Source organism: Gouania willdenowi, chromosome 10 (assembly GCF_900634775.1).
Source record: "Gouania willdenowi chromosome 10, fGouWil2.1, whole genome shotgun sequence".
Classification (NCBI taxonomy): Eukaryota; Metazoa; Chordata; class Actinopteri; order Blenniiformes; family Gobiesocidae; genus Gouania; species Gouania willdenowi.
Window position 1 is genome coordinate 35,857,682 of NC_041053.1, and position 17,947 is coordinate 35,875,628.

At 36.6% G+C, this 17,947-nt stretch overlaps 1 protein-coding gene and 1 long non-coding RNA gene across 7 annotated transcripts in view; both read right to left on the reverse strand.

Annotated features, from left to right (window-relative positions):
* LOC114470578 (teneurin-3) overlaps positions 1-17,947 on the reverse strand; it is a 293,284-nt gene that overhangs the window by 209,106 nt on the left and 66,231 nt on the right. The window lies entirely within an intron of this gene.
* On the reverse strand, positions 6,510-17,794 carry LOC114470579 (uncharacterized). The gene is made up of 4 exons (XR_003674890.1): positions 17,661-17,794; positions 13,871-13,875; positions 9,150-9,153; positions 6,510-6,520 (listed from the first exon to the last, which is right to left on the reverse strand). It is a non-coding gene; the product is annotated as an uncharacterized LOC114470579 (long non-coding RNA).

Genomic DNA, 17,947 nt, shown 5'->3' on the forward strand with positions numbered 1-17,947 from the left:
TCAGACCTGTATACTAAATCTGACGTCAAAATGAGTATGTAGTGCGTTCACATTGATAGATGGAAAGATTACGCGAGAAATACCCAAAAGTATACTATATCTGACATTTTTAAGTATGCACGGGGGGCACACTAGTCATACTCAACCGCCCCATGATGCATTTTGAGCAGAATGTAAAATATTTTCCAAACAAAAGCATCTCTTCTTGTCTTCCATTAGTTTGTTAACACTTTTGAAAATAGGGCTCTTGTATTGAAGTCAACCGCAAGTTTAGCCAGTATGACAATGGCTGGTCTCCTAAATGTGTGAAATGTGTTTCCGCAAGTTTTATGTTGATATTCTACTTGGTCACTTTCTCACTTCAAATGTTTTTAGAACTTTCAAAGGTGGAGAATCAACATATATTTAGCCTCAGTGTGCTTCAGGTTTTTGTTGTTGTAGGTTCAAAATGCATCTTGGGAAACTTGGAAGTAAACTTCAGTGGGAATGCTCAGGATCCTAATCCTCCTAACCAAACTTATCGTATATACTGTAGTAGACAGTACATACTAATTTAGTTTGTAGTGCATAGTACAGAATATGCCATTTCAAACACAGCCAATGACACAAAAAGGTTGGTGACTACAAAACAATGCATTTTAATGGGAGTTATCGCCTGAGCCATGACCTAAGCCCTGAATGAATTGTTGTAAGAAGACGCAATTCCAAACAAACATTCCCATGCAGGTAATGTAATGTAAGTGTAGATGCTGTAATTGGCTTTAAATTAGTTCCATAATTACCCTGCATTCTCTCAAAGACACATCTAATTAGCCACTGCACAGCAGTATATCATATCTTAATACAAAATCAATTGGGCGTTTGATTTCTATGAATTATCATGTGGACACAGAGGTCTGTGATATTCCACTTTCATTAATGACTAACAACGAAAACAGCGCAGGGCCGATAACATTCCTTTGATGGTGGACATCAAAAGTGACGCCTCTGGGCCTCAGAACAAGGGAGCGCTTCTTTTGACATTTTCCTCCAAGCAAGCACACATTGACTCAAAGAGCTCCGTCACACCTCGAGGCTCGAGTGTGGAAATTTGTTTGGAGTTTGGACCACGCCACTCGTAATCAAGGAGTGCCCCAGTTTTCTGAAGATTGAGTAAAATTCCCACTGAGTGGCCCAAATTATGGAAGTCATTTCAGCTCCGGGTGGAAAGGTGTTGAGAGTGGCTTTGAAAAAAGAAAACATTTTGAAAACCCTGAAGCTGATGTTGATTTCAATTCTTTTGGGAATAAAGAATAGCCTCATTAAAACTCCTGCTGGGTGTTCCGTCGTGAGGTAGTAGATGTAAAACCCGACTCTGTGACGGGCAGCGTGAGGCCCTATTACTGGAAAACTGTTCATTTCAAGTGCAGGTCTTCTACAAATCTAAGCTTAAATTCCCATACGTTTATCTGCGCATTTCATCATCTTGTTGATAAACCACAGGAACAATGGAGAAAAAACAAAAAAAAAAAAACAATATATGACAATAGCTTTGCTAGATCAAGGTAATTGGGGCTCCTGAAAAGCTAGCGGGCTTACGTTCAGCTTCTCTATGGAATAAATATCAATATGCCACTCAGCTATCAACAACATTCATCCATCTGCTGTCAAAGTGTGTTTACCTCCAAAACCCCAAAGATTTTAAACCAACCAATCAACCGTCAGCCAAGCAGGGTTTTTTTCCCCTTTCTTTTTACCCACAATGTCATGTGCAAACAAAGGAGGTGGAGGAAGGGGAGCGAGAGGGGGAAGAAAAATGTGGTGATGACGTTGGCAAAGCCACTGCAGTAAATTTCACAACCCGAGTAAATATGGGAAACGTGTCGGGCTTTTCTTCACATAACGCGCTTAATTCTTCAGCTAATGCAGAAAAGGCAGGGTCTTGTTTTCAACCAAAGAGCTGTTGCTAAATGGTGCCCATTCAGACCCAGTTTCAATTCTGACCTGCCAAAGCCCATCTTAGGTACTCAGGAGGGGGGGTGGGGGCGGGGCTACTACCTCTCTTCTGCAGAGTGTGTTTCAATCCATCTGGCCTTTAGAATATGGATTATTTGTTGCCTTGGCCTGGCTCAAGCTCCACGGGGGGGCTGGACTGGGTTGTCCAACTTCACTGGACTCCCCACTGAGACCCCTGGGTGAGAGGACGCTAAGAACCCCATTGGTTCTCAAAGCCCTCGCACTGAGAATGAGGCGAGTGCTTTACTCACAGGCAACATATATGAGTGTGAAAAAGAAAGAAGTAGCCAAAGGTTTAAAGAGTACTAATACAGTATATCCTACTCAAGAAGTACTGTTACGTGGTTGGAATTGTACTCAAACACAAGTAAGTCATATATAAAATACTCAAGTACAAGTAAACAATTGAATAGAACTCAAAAATATATCAAGTTTTCAATTTTAGCAATATAGAAAATTGCAATATTGCCTATTATTTTGTTTTAAAACAATTGTTAGATAGATTTCTGAGTGCGTCCTAAACCAGACCTTCCAGAACTCACTCACACATGCTGTCCCTTACAGGAGAGAAAGCCAAGTGTGGCCCATATTCAGTATCAGAATCAGAAATACTTTTTTTTTTATCCCAGGAGGAAATTACTTGCGTTACAGAGGCTCGAGAAAAATTACAAATGAAAAAATCAAATGCTAAACAATGAAAGAAAGAAAGAATGAGGAATGTGCAACTGTTTGTTAATAAATGTGCCTGTGTGGCATTTTGCATCAGTAAAATTAACCCTGAATTGTCTTTTTGGTCAGACTTTATTGAAATTAAAATTATTATTGAGATTTATATCGTATATCGCCATTTTGAGAAAAAAATATCAACATATGAGTTTTGGTCCATATTGCCCAGTCCTAATTACTAGATACTTTCACTTCCCACATTTATTTTTGCTAATAAATCTTGCCATGGTTTCTTTCATACAGTAAACACCTCATGCGTGAACCTAAAAAAGAAGAGGCAAAATCTTGCACAATTGGACCTTAATTTATTTCCCACAAATGCATCTGTAAAAAATAAAAGGTTTGTCGAAATGTACAATTATTCCTTAAAAATATAATAACACCAATTAATTCAATTTGAAATTAAAAATAATAATAGCTCAATTTATCAACTCTAAAACTGAGAAAATAACCTCCATTCAATGCTGTTTTGGCGTGGTGTATTACGTTTAATCTGATTGATGCATTGGATCGTTGTTTGGTCATTTCATTTTTTGTGTAGTTTCACAATGTCCGTTTGATCATTTTAAAACAAAAAATTTACAATTTACTCAGTAACGGTTGGGTGTAGAAATGCAACCAATGACTTTACTTCTTTTAAAACATACGACCCATTACACAATTATAAAAGCAAACTGAAAACTATTTTTGCAGCATTTTATGATTATATGTTGATGTTTGTGTGATACACTTCATGATGTGGATCATTTCTATGTTTATGTTGAGCTTTTATTCTGAATTTGTATATTGTATTTTTAATTTGCAAGTGATTGTTGAGATGACTTGTTTTTGACTGTGAAGCACATTGTGTTGCCTCGTGAAATGTAGAGCTGGGCGATATATGGACCAAAACTCATATCTCGATATTTTTTCTCAAATGATATAAATCAAAATCATTTTAAATCAAATTAGGTCTGACCAGGAAGACAATTCTGGGTTAAATTTGCTGATGTAAAATGCCACACAGGCACATTTATTAACAAACAGCTGATCAATAAGTGCCACTTTAGTATTTTTCTCCTTTATGGACAGCACGTGTGAGTGAGTTATGTTGTGTGGCTTGTTTAGGAGAAGGTCTGAGTTAGAACACTCAGTAATCAATCTAACTGTGCTTTTCATGCTGTTCTAAGAAGTAGTGAATGCAGTGACTCATAAAACAAGTATTTTGATACAAAATGAGCTATAAAAAATATATCTATCATTATAGGCAATACTGTAATTTTGAATTTGAATTTGAATTTTATTTTGGCAGCAACAAAACAGAACAAACAACATTCAATTGTGTAATTCTTCAGCCAAAAGGTTTAAGGTTGAAACATTCCTACCCCATCACAACAACAACAAAACAATGTTCTACACATAATATCACACACAAAAAACTATTTTCACAATATACATTCAATATATATATTCTGCACAACTTTTATATATACATGCACATCAAACATATATACATACTGTACCTACACAGATATACACACACATACTTACAATTAATATTATACTATCGTCAATTAAATTTAGTGGCAACATATAAATGAACACAAACCTTTTATTGTGTTTATTAAATATGAATATATTTTATACTATTATATACATATGATATATCATTGTTGTGTTGGGTAAAATTCTTGCCTGCTCATAATGTATGTCTTAAAAAGTTTTTTAAACTGGTTTATATAAGTGCTTTGTTTTTTTTTTTTTTGTTTTTTTTTTATCTTTTAGGCAGTTCCATAATTTAACCCCTGATATTGTCAGTGTTGTTCTGGCGTATTGGATCTTGAAATGTAATGTACCTCATTATATTCCACTTCTTTCTCTGAAAATATTTTCTGTTTTATAAATCATTTGGACAGTTTTGAGTTGGATGAGATCTGGAAGTTTTAAATCTGGTGTTTTTGAGACATTTTCAATATTTCCAAAATAGAAAACTCAATATATCTTGAATCTTGATATATCGTCCAGCCCTAATGAAATGTGCTATATAAATAAAGTTAGATTTTATTTAATTACAAGTAAAAAAAAAAAAGTAAAATTGCCCATAAAAGAAACTCAATTAGAGTAACGTGAGTACTTGTAATCCATTACTTTCACCCCTGGAAGTAGTGGAGTATATGCAAAAGCAGGGCTGGTAGTGGGTTGGCAGAGATTTGGGGGGGGGGGGACTGGGGTGTGGAGCACTATAGAAGAAGAAAAGGAAGAAGAAGAAAGTTGAATCCAGGCAGAGCTGTGACGCTGTATTACTGCCAATCATGATGGCTGCTCTGTCAGGAGAAAAGAAATGAGTAGGGAGGGAAAAAAATAAAGAAAGAAGCCCAGGAGTGCAGCTGTGCAGTAGATTTACGTCTCCGAAATGTCTGGGGCGATAATAAGTATCGAAATGACAGCTCTGTGCTCGCGCGTTCCCAGCTACAGTTAACCAGGGGTGCAAATGTCGAGTGCCTGGAAGCCGACACAAAGGTTTGAACAGTGGGGCGCCAAAAAAGCAAGCAAGCTAGCAAAGCAGAGCGCGGCTAAATGGGCCAGGTGATTTCCCATCTCCTCCACTGGCCTCGAGGCACAGCCAATCACTGCCGGGGAAAAAAGTGCGGCACCAGCCCCGCGAGCTGAGCTGGGAGTGTGTGAGTGGAAGGACATGAGGAGAGGGAGCCGGAGTCTATCTGAGAACATGCATTATTCACACGCATCGTTACGGCACTAAGACCTCCACAAAGGAAAGGGCCTCAGGTTCCATCAGCGCCGACTTGTTTCCAATCTATTATTGATGGCAACACTACACCCCTATACTTTTCCCCTGATTTACTGGATTCTATCATTGTTGCTATAATAAAAAGCTATTTCCAGTAAAAGTCGGTACAAATGAACAGAATATTTTCAGGCACGATGCCAGTGGGATAGCTCAGAACAACTGGATTCACACACACACACACACAAACACACACACTCACAATTCACACGTGTAAAATGAAAGGCTATTTTGCAATGGGGCTTTTATTTATTTATTTTTACGCCCTAATATAAGCAGTAAAATCTTTGTGTGAATCATCAATCACGTCAAATCCAAAATTCATATCAGCGTAGCGACCTCCGGTCAGACCTAAGTGAAATAAATGAGCTTTCCTATTACCTCATTATGATCACGAGGAGCTGCTGTGCAAAAAAAGAAAGAAAGGAAAAGAAAAAAAAATGCTTAGAAAATACAATAAAGTATGAATTGACTTTTTTTTTTTCTTATCTAATATTAATTTAAATACACATACAATTACTTCATTCTTGCTAAATCCTTTAACAAATTAACTTGCATTTCTACTATTATTTAATTTATAATTTGTGTGTGTGTGTGTGTGTGTGTGTGTGTGTGTGTGTTTGATCAGTCAATGTCTTTGGAGGGACACTGTCGTCAAATGACTAAAAACTGTTTTTACCACCTGAGTAAATCTCTAAAGTGAGGCATCTAGAACTGGTCATACACGTGTTTATATCATCACACATTAACTATTGTAAGTTGACCCTAAACCGACTCCAGATCGTACAAAATGCTGCTGCCAGACTTTAGACCGGTGCTCCCAGGATATCCCACATCACCCCCATTCTTTCTACTCTGCACTGGCTTCCAGTCTAGTTTCACATCAAGTATAAAATCTTAGTTCTGACATTCCGAGCGTTACATGGCCAGGACCCTCAATATATCTCAGACCTGTTTTGCCCCTACACTTCGGGGCGCAGTCTTTGGTCTTCAGGCTCCTAAAGACCCCAAAAACTAAATGTAAAACCACCAGGCTGTGGTTCCCAGACTCTGGAACTACCTGCACCAGTCTCTCCGGGAGCTCAACTGTGTGGACACTTTTAAGACACTTTTTATGCTTTTCACAAAAGCTTTTAGTTAACTGGATTTTATTTTTTTATTATCCTTTTATGATGCTGCTCCTATGATGAATATGCACCCATGTTGTATTATTCTATTCTATTATTCTGATGTTGCACTTGTATTAATTTCTCCACAGCTCTGTACAGCACTTTGTGATTTTATCTGCAAAAAGCGCATTATAAATAAATGACTTATACTTACTTACTTATTGTTTAGTTGATACAATATCAGGCTTTACACATATGTTTTATGCCATTTTCAACATTATGTCAATGTGAACGGTGTGACTGAAATTAAATGTGCTATAATTGTTTTATTCATTTTTATGTTCAACAATTTTCCTTTTTATATATTTTCATTTTCCAGAAATTGAACAAATTGGAAATTTTCATGTCTGCCTTTTCTATTGTGGAATTTCTATGCTTTTTAATACTTTTTTCAAAAATGTATATATACAGTATATATATTATGAATTATATAAATATAAATGTAATTAAAAAATACATACTTTTAATGACATGTATTTATCCATTATATGTATTTATTATAAACACGTATTTAATCAAAATTAGATTATTAATGTATCAGAAACTACCAATGACCATTTTTTTTTTTTTCTAAGACATTTTTAAACCTACCTGAATCATCAACATTTTAATTATTTCATACATTTAATTAACTAAACTGAGTTGAACAAACCTAATTTGTCTTAATTTAGGACTTTTTTTTTTTTTTTTTACAACTTTCACAATATTCCCCCAATCAGCTTTTATATTTAGTTGAAATGTGACACAAATGTGAAGCTTCTATTTCAAATGAGCCGAGAGCATAATATGAAAGGCAAAGGGTTACATCCCATGGATAACCTGAATGAAATCACAAATTCTTAGTGTAACTGTTTTACCACTATTGGTTTAAAATAGGCAAATTATCTTCAATATTAAATGTCACAATACGTGCAGAAAGCTCCGACGCTACAACTCGGAGGCAGCCCATAATATTAGCATGCACACATCAAAGGTTCCCCCCTAAACCTCTGCAGAAAACGCAATCAATCTGCTCAGTATGCGAGGCTAGGACAGCGGGCCATCTTTCCCTTTGAGAATGTCGACGCGTTGACCGATGTGCAGTCGATCCCCAGATTGTGGCTAATCATCATTACCGGCTGCTGAAACAATGACTTTCCTTCAGCCCACTCAGCTTAGAGAAGGACACTGGGGATCTGCACGTTTTTTACTTATGGAGGCTTAACACACGAGTCTGGATTTGAGGAATTAAGACAAGCTTGGACTAAAAAAAAATGAGCATTCTGAACATCCATCGCAGATATCAACTACCACCTGGATACTATCGCCGTACGTTTCCAGCAAATTCAGCAAATTCAGAGTGTCAGGCGTGAAAGTAACAAATTACAAGTACTCATGTTACTGTAATTGAGTTGCTTTTATGGGTACTTTAAATCAGTAACTTTACTTAAACTTAAGTACGTTTTAAAATAAGTAATTTGTTACATTTCTACACCCAACCGTCACTGTGTAAATTAAATATTTTTTGTTGATCAACGGACATTGTGAAACTACAAAAAAATGAAATGACCAGACATCAATCAAACGCATCACATCACAGCCGACCAATCAGATTAAACGTAATGCACGGTGCCAATACATCATTGAATGGAGGGTTTTTTTTTTGTTTTTTTATAAATGCAGCTGTACTTAGAGCCTGATATTTTTTTTTTAAATTTATTTTGAATTTAATTTACTGATGTTATTTTATTTTATTTAAAAAAAAAATTGCCCATTTTGACAAACATTTTATTTGATATATATATTTATTTATTATTATTACTCTACACCTCTGGGGAGTTTTGGGGTAGAGAGGTGGAGCTGCAGGAAACTCTGTCTTTATTCTTTATACATGTAGCTTGAGAATTTCTGATGACTGCTGCACATTTTTAAAAAGCAAATAAAATATATACTGTATAAAAAAAAAAAAAAAAAAACAATTGCAGGGAAATAAGGACAAATGCACAGAATTCTGTAGTTTGGGTTTAAAATGAACAGTGGATTATGAAAAATGACTTCTCCCTTGCAGTGCTTAAAGGTTAGATCTCTATTACACGCAGAGCAAAATGTCAGCAGTTCCCCCCCCCCGAAAGAGTGGACTGTGATATTAATGGAGAGTCCTAGGAAAGGGCTTTCTCTGCTGACTTACTCCTCCACCAGACACTTTCACTTTGTTACGCCAGCACCTGGTTCATATGCGCTAACATCTACTACCTAATTGATGGAAAGGATACATCTCACCCTTGTAGGCAGCTGGTGTGTGGTGGTAAAGAGGTTGTTGTTTATTAGGTTTAATGAAGAGTCAACATCTTACGACTAAATCATCCACAAGCTTTTTCGTCTTCACTCGAGGACTCGAGGTCGTCATGTGGAGCATTTTGGGATTTGTTTAAAATTAAGATGTAACACGAATACGTACACACACAGAACACTGAACATTTTCAAAGCTAAACAACGCTCCTGATCCGATAACAACATTGAATCTCATTCCGATCTATCGTATATCTATTCCTTTTATTCAATTGTCAAATATTACGTTTAAGGTTCAGATGTTTGTAACCCATTGGTTAATAATGAATGGTCAGTTTTTGCTGACTATTGTTTCCTGTTTGACTAATATCACTTGATGAAGCTTTTTGTAACATCACACACTACAAAATAAGTATTAAAAGTATGCATTAGTTGTGCTGATATTGAATCGTATCGACATCAGAATTGGCCAATGCACGAGGATACAATATTGGCAGAGGTGTAAAAAGTACTGATACTGTATATCCTACTCAAGTGGAAGTACTGTTACTTGATTGAAATGGTACTTAAAGCTGATATCCAGAGTTTCTGAGAAACAAATTGATGGCCTCACTTCCTCCCACTGCCTCAGCAAATCTATCAGAAGCCACGCCTCTACTTTTCTGCGTGTGGAACATAACAAGGTCGCATCAGGTCACATTAATGTAGGTCTATTGGTCAGGTAAGAGCCAAAATCATATTTACCTGTCTGCTGTTGTGACGCACCGCTTTGTTTCCGTGCAGTTCCGCATTCACTTTGATGGACAGTTTCAAAAACAGGAAGTCGAACCCTATTGGCTGGGCAATCACGACGCTCATTTCCATTTGTATAAGGGTCTATCGGACGAAGGCGGGACTTATTTACATTGATGTATATGAATGACCACTGGCAGTAGTAAATGACTAGTTAGGTATTTTTTTGCATTTCATAAGATTGATAGACAGATTTTTCAGAAACTCTGGATATCAGTAAGTCATACATAAAATACTCAAGTACACGTAAAAAGTAGCTTCATTAAATAGCACGCATATGTATAAAATAAACACTTTGTCAAAATGTCTAATTCTATTTTTAAATAAAATAACACCAATACATTTTGTGATGCCCATAGCATCGTGTGCTGATTGCTCAGTGTTCCAGCCTGCTCCAGTGTAATGAGGTTACTTAAACTCCCAGACTATTTCACTCAGTCTCTCCTCCAGCCTCCACACAGGTACACATCATACCTTGGTTTGACTTACTGTAGATATGTTAGGTTAGATTAGGTTTTAGCTTTATTTACACCATACAACACTCACATTATCTTCACTCATGCACATTTTACACTACTGAATCTACTGATATACACACTCCATGCAGTAAATATCTAATTTGGTCCAATTCGGCTAAATTTGGCCTTATTTAGTTTGCTTTGATGGTATTTGGTTTCATTTGGCCTAATTTGGTTTACTTTGATGGAAATGAAGTTAATTTGGTCAAACCCAGACTAACTTCATTTGATTTGATAACTTGAGTGTTTGATTAATTAAACAATAAATATCCCTTGAATGTTTGCCATGGTTTTGTCTCCCTTTCTTGTTGTTGTGACATTTCAAGCCGGGTCATGACAATTCAATTGAACAAAAATTAAAAAAACATTCTCAGGCTGTAAGTATCGCTAAATTTATTAACTCTAATATAGCACCATGCAGGTAACAACATAAGTAAAAACCCAACCTGAACCCAAGAAAGTATAGCTTAAGGTTGATCAAAAATGGCATGACTATAAACATAGATTATGTTCAATGTGCCTATTTTATTGAAGAGACCATGAAAAATAATCACAAATAATGGTTGGGTGTAGAAATGTGTGTAATTACTTATTTTAGAATATATTTAAGTGCAAGTCAAATTACTGATTTTGAAATATAAGTACCCATAAAAGCAACTCAATTACAGTGACATGAGTACTACTCACCTCTGAATATTGGTATCGTATTGAAAGTGGAAAACGAGACACCCCTAATCAAAGCACAACTACTTTTTAACTACACGGGCCAGTGTTGCTCTTAATATCCAATTTGAGGCTCCTTTTACATACAAAGAACAAACATAATGTGGGAAAGTTGTATAAGTTTGGCAGGCTTCTAAATACATATTTATCTCTTTCTCAGAAAGAAAAATAATTCCTCTCTTTAACAGGTGTCTTGTTTTTAATTAAACGTTGCTGTGGACCATTGACTCTAAACTGTGATCACCCTGTAGCTGGCCACCTTTGATGAGGGTGTCAAGTGTTTAAAAGTCCAAAACACCCCCTGATTCAAAGAAACACTACTGATGATGCGTCCCAAATTTACTTCCATGCCATGTTTGAAACACAGCTCCCACACCACTCTCGAACGGTAAGCCTCATGTGGATACCATCACGTCCCGTGTTTAATGATTCTGCCCCCCCCCGGTGGTGAGAATCACAGTTGGTTTGGGCTGTGACAAAAAAACCAAAACAAAAACGGATGCTTTCTTTATTACACATAAGTGGATTAAAAAATATTCTTTGGTTTTCTAACAAACACTGTAGTTGTTTTTTTTGTTTGTTTTTTTCCATCAGGGACAGTAGACCTGCATATATGTTTACCAATAGGTGTGCAATCAATATAGTTGCGTATCAAATCAAGTCCGTGGATCAGTTTCGCATGACCTGCAACGTAAAACATTTCAAGAAGATAAATGATCTGCTGTCTCAAACTGTGCATGTATACCTTTATATTTAGTCCAGGCCGCAGACTTCCTCATCGGATTCCTCAAAGCAATTATCAAAGCATGTAATCTAACCGCGCGACATCACTTAGAACAAGAAACGACAAAGAATGCTGCGTTCTGTGGAAACGCGATAGACCCCGGACAGAATGACACGATGATTTAATATGTTACGGAGCGAGTCATCAGTCACCAAGCCACAGCACTTTATCCAAGATGCAAAACTGGCTTCTGTACCAAGCAGAAAGTGACAGTGGATTATTTGTGAGTAATATTCTTTTGCCGTGGTAAATATATTGTGTTATGCAGCAGAGGGTGGAAGAAAAATCCTCTCCCAGGCTCTTTTAATGAAGTCCCAAATGTCATCGTCATACGTCTTTCAAGAGAAAACTTGAAGAAGACTCCTCTTGAAGCTTGAGTGTTTGGTTTGAATATGAGCAGCTTCAGTGAAAACAGCCTAAAAAGGACAAATAAAGCAAAAAAAAAAAAAACTGAAGCAGAGAGAGTGTAAGAGGAGTGCACTAAACTGGGTGGTTTCAACCATTCCACTTTGTAAGATGATGGATATTTAATGAAATATTGAAGGCTTATGTGTGCTATTCTTCCCGCCTGAAAAATTAGTTAAAAGGAAAAATATCTCTTCACTCAGATCGTCATCATAGTCGCTCCATAATTAATCTTAAGTGAGTTCTTACTGGAGCATCTTTACAAGAATCTGAGCCAAAAAGAGGGACCTCGGAGAAATGCCATTATAATGATAAATGTCAAAGTGATGCCGTCGCTTTGGTAAGAGTCGTAAAAAGAAGCAGAGTTTAAATTAGAGCCTACACATTTTTTTTTCTTTTCACAATGGCGAGAACACGTGGGGGAGGGAGGGCGATCCAATTACTGAAGGACTGTGTGTGTCATCTCGACACCATCGGGTTTATTCTCTGTCGTTTTTTTTAATATGGTAGACACAAAAAGGCTTCAATGAGAGATTGGTGCTTGGCTTTTATGTCGTTGATGTTTTTCAAGATATGTCAATATGTCCTTGGATGAGCTTTTTCACTAAGCAATTAGAAAGTGTTTGTCTTCTGACCAAATTAATTCTCAGATTGATTTCAATCTAACCATCAGAGGAAATTTAAAGGTGAGAACCAAAGACCTTCCATATGTGAAAAAGCAAAATCCTCGATACAAATGCTGATGAAAGAGAATAGGTTGGATTTAATAAATATAAGCATTATTACAATCGATGCCACACTAAAATTATTTTAACAATGTGGTTTTAAGGTTTCATTTATTTAGACAACTGTTTTTCAGGAAATTTAATTTGATCTCCTGGCGTGTTTCAACTGTCAACTGCCAGTCTTCTTCAGAGGCATCTGGTGATTGCTTTGATGTGTCCTTGACTCCCACGTAATAACTCCAGCAAGTTAATTTTTTCTTCTTTTTCAGAGAATTTTAAAGGTTTAATCTATTTCAGGAATTTTACTTTGATCTCCTGGAACTTTACTTTGAAGTTGCTGGAATTATTATGCTGACAGTTGAACATTTTCAAGATAAATGTGACATTCAGGGTTGAGGAAGGGTTAGGGAGAACAATGGAGGTGTATCTTTGGAAAAATAAGTTGAAAATAGTAAGAAAACTCAAACAAAGTACAAAACCCAAACCCAGCCTCGTAACTTCTGTGAAATCTCATCCCGCGAGATAAAACCATGAAAGCGTAAATACTTTTGAGTGATATTTGAGTGGTTTTTTTCGAAATCCAGGTGTTCCCATTACCAGTTTTTATTTATGCATTTCCAAGGGTAATGGAAACAGATTATGATCCCTTTTTCTTGAACAACAGAATGCTCTATTTTATGTCAGTTATTATCTGATAATGTGGCTTTCATATCATAAGCTTTGGGTTTTAGTTTATTTAAAATTGTTCAAGGCATATTATTGCAATGAACTTAAATGATATGTAAGTTCCGTGAATGGTCAGATGAGTGGGTCCATTTAAATGTTGTTGCAAGGAATTGTGGGGCAGCATTATCTGGTCTCCTTTGGTAAAGGATGCATCAGTGTTTCCTAGGCTAAAGGAGGTTATAAAGGAAGCACTGAGCCTCCTTTCCTTAGTTTTTAGAGAATTGGAACACTCCTCATCATGGCCACTTATACACTTCCACTTAAAGACTTTTGGGCGTTAAGGAAAAGTGGATAGGATAGGAGATAGGATGGGAGATTCGGATGCACCCTCAGTGTTCAGACACTCCTAAAGTGGTTGGGGGGGTAATTAGTAACAAAGAACACCTGAGTGGAAACATGAGGTAAGAGATGGATAACTCAGTGGCTAGTAGCAGTTAACCAAAAGTTTTGTCAGTACAATGGTGGGTCATCATCATCGGTAATTCTGCGTAATTTTAACGTAACTCTCCTAGCTTCCTTGACTCATCTAAAGCAGAGGCGGGCAACTTTAATCAAAGCGGGGTCACAAAAAAGAGATTTTGTGATCTGAGGGCCACATTATCAACATCCATGTCAGTGTTTAGAATAATGACCAATCTGAGCGTTGATACAGGGAAGTTTGTGTTGACATTTCTTGTGTTTTTGGTGTAATATATTGTTTTGTTTTTGTTTTTCTATTTCTTGTGGTCATTTTGTGTATTTTTTTCCTCATATTGCGCTTTCTTTTGTTGCCTTCTGTCGTTTTATGTGTTTTTGAAGTCATTTAGCGTATTTTCCTTTGTTTGTTATTTATTGTTTTGAGTTTAGTTGTGTATTTTGATTGTGCTTTTGAATATTTTTTTTTTCCTCTATTCGCTTTCTGTATTTTTGTTATCTTTTTTAAAATTTTCAATTTTTCCTCATTAAGTGTTTTCTTTTAATTTTTTTTTCATGTTATTGTTGTCGTTGTGTGTTTTTGGTGTACATATGTTGTCTAGTGTATATTTCTTTAACTTTGTTTGTGCTTTTAACTTTGTTTGTGCTTTTAACTCATTTTGTGCATTTACTTCAGGGGCCGCATTTGGCCCCCGGGCCGCCAGTTGCCCATGTCTGATCTGAAGCCTATGTTAATAGTAAATTAACAACATTGCTATGATTTTTGGAAGTTTAAAAGCAAAACGTGAGTGTGTAAACTAAACTGATGAGGAAATCTGTACATTCTGAAACACTAGGTAACAGGGAAAAGCACAGGCTTATAAGAGCAGACTTTTTTTTATATCTGTTGGTTGTCCATCATTGCAGTATAACATTGATAACCAGATATTTATCTCTTGAAAAAGAAGACACAGACTCAGCATTTACACAATGATTGTCCTCCATGTTTCATTAGAAAATACAGCATACACTGAACTTGTCATAAATCCAAACTCTGGGACTTTTTGTGTTGTGGCAGCGCCAAAAGGGATCAATCCTAGATTCAGAACCAAGATATCATGCAACATGACACAAGCAAACTGTGAGACATCCATCTCATGTTCGCTCAGGTGGTCTGTCTGATTATTTTAAACCAAGTGATGCTGAAAAGATGAGCAAGGCACTGGGATCAAAGTGGGAAGAGTCCAGCGGTGTTTGGAAAAGGACTTGATGCACACGCACAAACATCCAATCTACAAACTCACAGCCCATGATCTTGATAAACACAATTTACTCCCATTTGTAGTCCTGAATGTCATAGAAATGATGTATTATTTAAACATTTCAACTTAAATACTTAAAGAGTAACTAAAACCCAGGTTTGCCTTGATTATGGGCGGGGCTACTGGAGCAGTGAGGACACGCCCAGGCTATACTATAAAATCTCCCAAAGACCAATCTATGCTATGCTAAAGCTATTTAACTATAGCTCTCTATTCACAATTTGTTCAGTCCAACCTGCTCACCACAGATTGTAAATTTGTTTTTATTGGAGGGGCGGGGCCAACAGTGCTTGTTTGTGATGTAACATGGTCCAATGAAGTCACAGAATCAGCAAAACTCAATTGTAATAGCCGGGTTTCAACTCAGACAGAAGTCACTCTTAGATTTTACAAGAAAAAACGCCAAATAAAATACTTTGACTAAATTATAAATGTGTTTTCGGCAGTAAAAAAAAAAGGGTTTGGTGGTATAGTTGCTCTTTAAGATCTTTGTAGTAGAAATTAAATTAGCTCACCTTTACTAGTCTTGTCAAATGGGGGTACATGTAACCCAAGGGGTACGCAATGGTACTACAGGGGGTACTTGAGAGAGAGAGTGGAAAATTACTAAATACATTGTCAGTCTTAGTTCCACCCCAAGCCTGAATCTATTCAAGAGCCACTAAATCAGTGTTTTTCAACCTTGGGGTCGGGACCCCATGTGAAATCACCTGAAATTTCTGGAAAAATTCAAATAAATATATGAATTTTTTAAATTTATTTATTTATTAATTTTTTAAAATTAAAACAACACACAATCTTAAATAATTGTATATCTATACTTTCATTTTGTGAAATATGAATCGAGTTCAACTAAAATGCAGTACAAAAAAAAAAAATCTGACCTTTAACATGATCAATAATTATTCTCGAAAAAAAAAATGTCTTTGGGGTCGCCAATAATTCTTGATGTCAAAATGGGCTCGTGATTCATTACACTCCAAAGTTGTTTTTAAATAGTTTTCTAAGCAAAATATTGTAGTCGGACAAAGGGGGTACCTGGATTCAGAAGTAAAAGAAAAGGGGTACGTGAGCTAAAAAAGTTTGAGTACCACTACTCTAACTGATTTCCATCCTCCTTGCGTCTCTCTTTCCAAGCCTTCAAGCTGCAATGCAAAACTCCGCAGACATCTCCTACGGGTAATGCAGAAAAAGACAATAGGTGGAAACTGCTCGAACCAATTTGCCAAACGGTCTGTCATCTAATGCCCTAGTGCTGCTCTATTGTCTAATCCTACTGCTGAGGCCTCTAAAAGGATACATCGCTCTAATAAGATGAATGGGCTCTGACCCCGGAGCTGCTAAAAGCCAACCTGGCCAATTTATCTGAGTGACCTCTACTCCTGTAAGAGACAGGCTCACCTCTCCTGGAGGCCTTCAGGCAAGATCGATACCGCAGAGGCAAGGCAGTTCAAAACAAGATTTTTTTATGAGTTGGCACAATTACCTTTTTCTGCCCTTCGATTATGATCCTTTCATCGAGTATCAAAGTTTTGATACGTCTTTACAATGTTGTTTCTCTAATAACAAATCCATCAACAAATACAACTTTGTATTGTCTAGAACAGGGGTTCTCAACCTTAAGGCCAGGGCCCAATTTGGAGTCGTGAGACACTGGGAGGCGGTCGCCAGATTCAACAAACTAAGAATATTTTCTGAACAATTTGAGCCAATTTTTGCTTATTTTTACCCTTTTTTCTGCAACTAAACTAAACTTGCCATATGTTTTGCATTTTTGCTACATCAATCCAAATTGTAATGCCTTTTCTGCACATTTTTTACACTTTAAAGTGATTTCCAGCACTTATGAACCCTTTCCACCACTTTTTTCCACTTAATGACGCATACGTTGACCCATTATTGTCACTTTTCACAGTATTGCATGATTAATTTTCCAAATTTAACTGACATTCACGATTTTAAACCCAGTTTTGTACTACATTAACACAACCCTCCTCCCATCACTTCTGCCATGCACTTTTAAACCAATATTGACATTTTGAACCCTTTTTACCACTCTTTCTGTCCATTTTTGGCCACACACTAATTTACAACTTTTAACCAACTTTAGTGGTTTTAAAAATCCCATTTAACCACCTTTTCCACCATTTTTTGGTCATTTTTAACCCATTTTATTTCTGATTAAACCAAGGATTTACATCTTTAAGATGACTATATACTAATGTATGAATAATAATTGACTTCCTGAACAACAGTGAACATTATTCAGATAAATAAATAAATGTGGTTATCACAGATTCATAGACCAATGGACCATCATTTTGCTGACTTTATAGATGTCCCTGTCTCCACGACTGTTCTTTAATGTCCATGTTTGTGTTAAACCACCTTCAGGTACAGTGGGGGTCCCCGGTCTCTGGAACCCTTATTTTGGGGGTTGTGGGCTGAAAAGTTTTAGAACCATTGATCTGGATAACTGCTTTTTTCTTTTTTTTTTTTAATGTAATAACTTGTATAATGACATTTGGGATTCAACATTACAGAAGACTATTAAATCCACTCTAATCCAATCAGGTGTTCTCAAGTCACAAGTGGGTAATGTAAAGCAAGATGAAA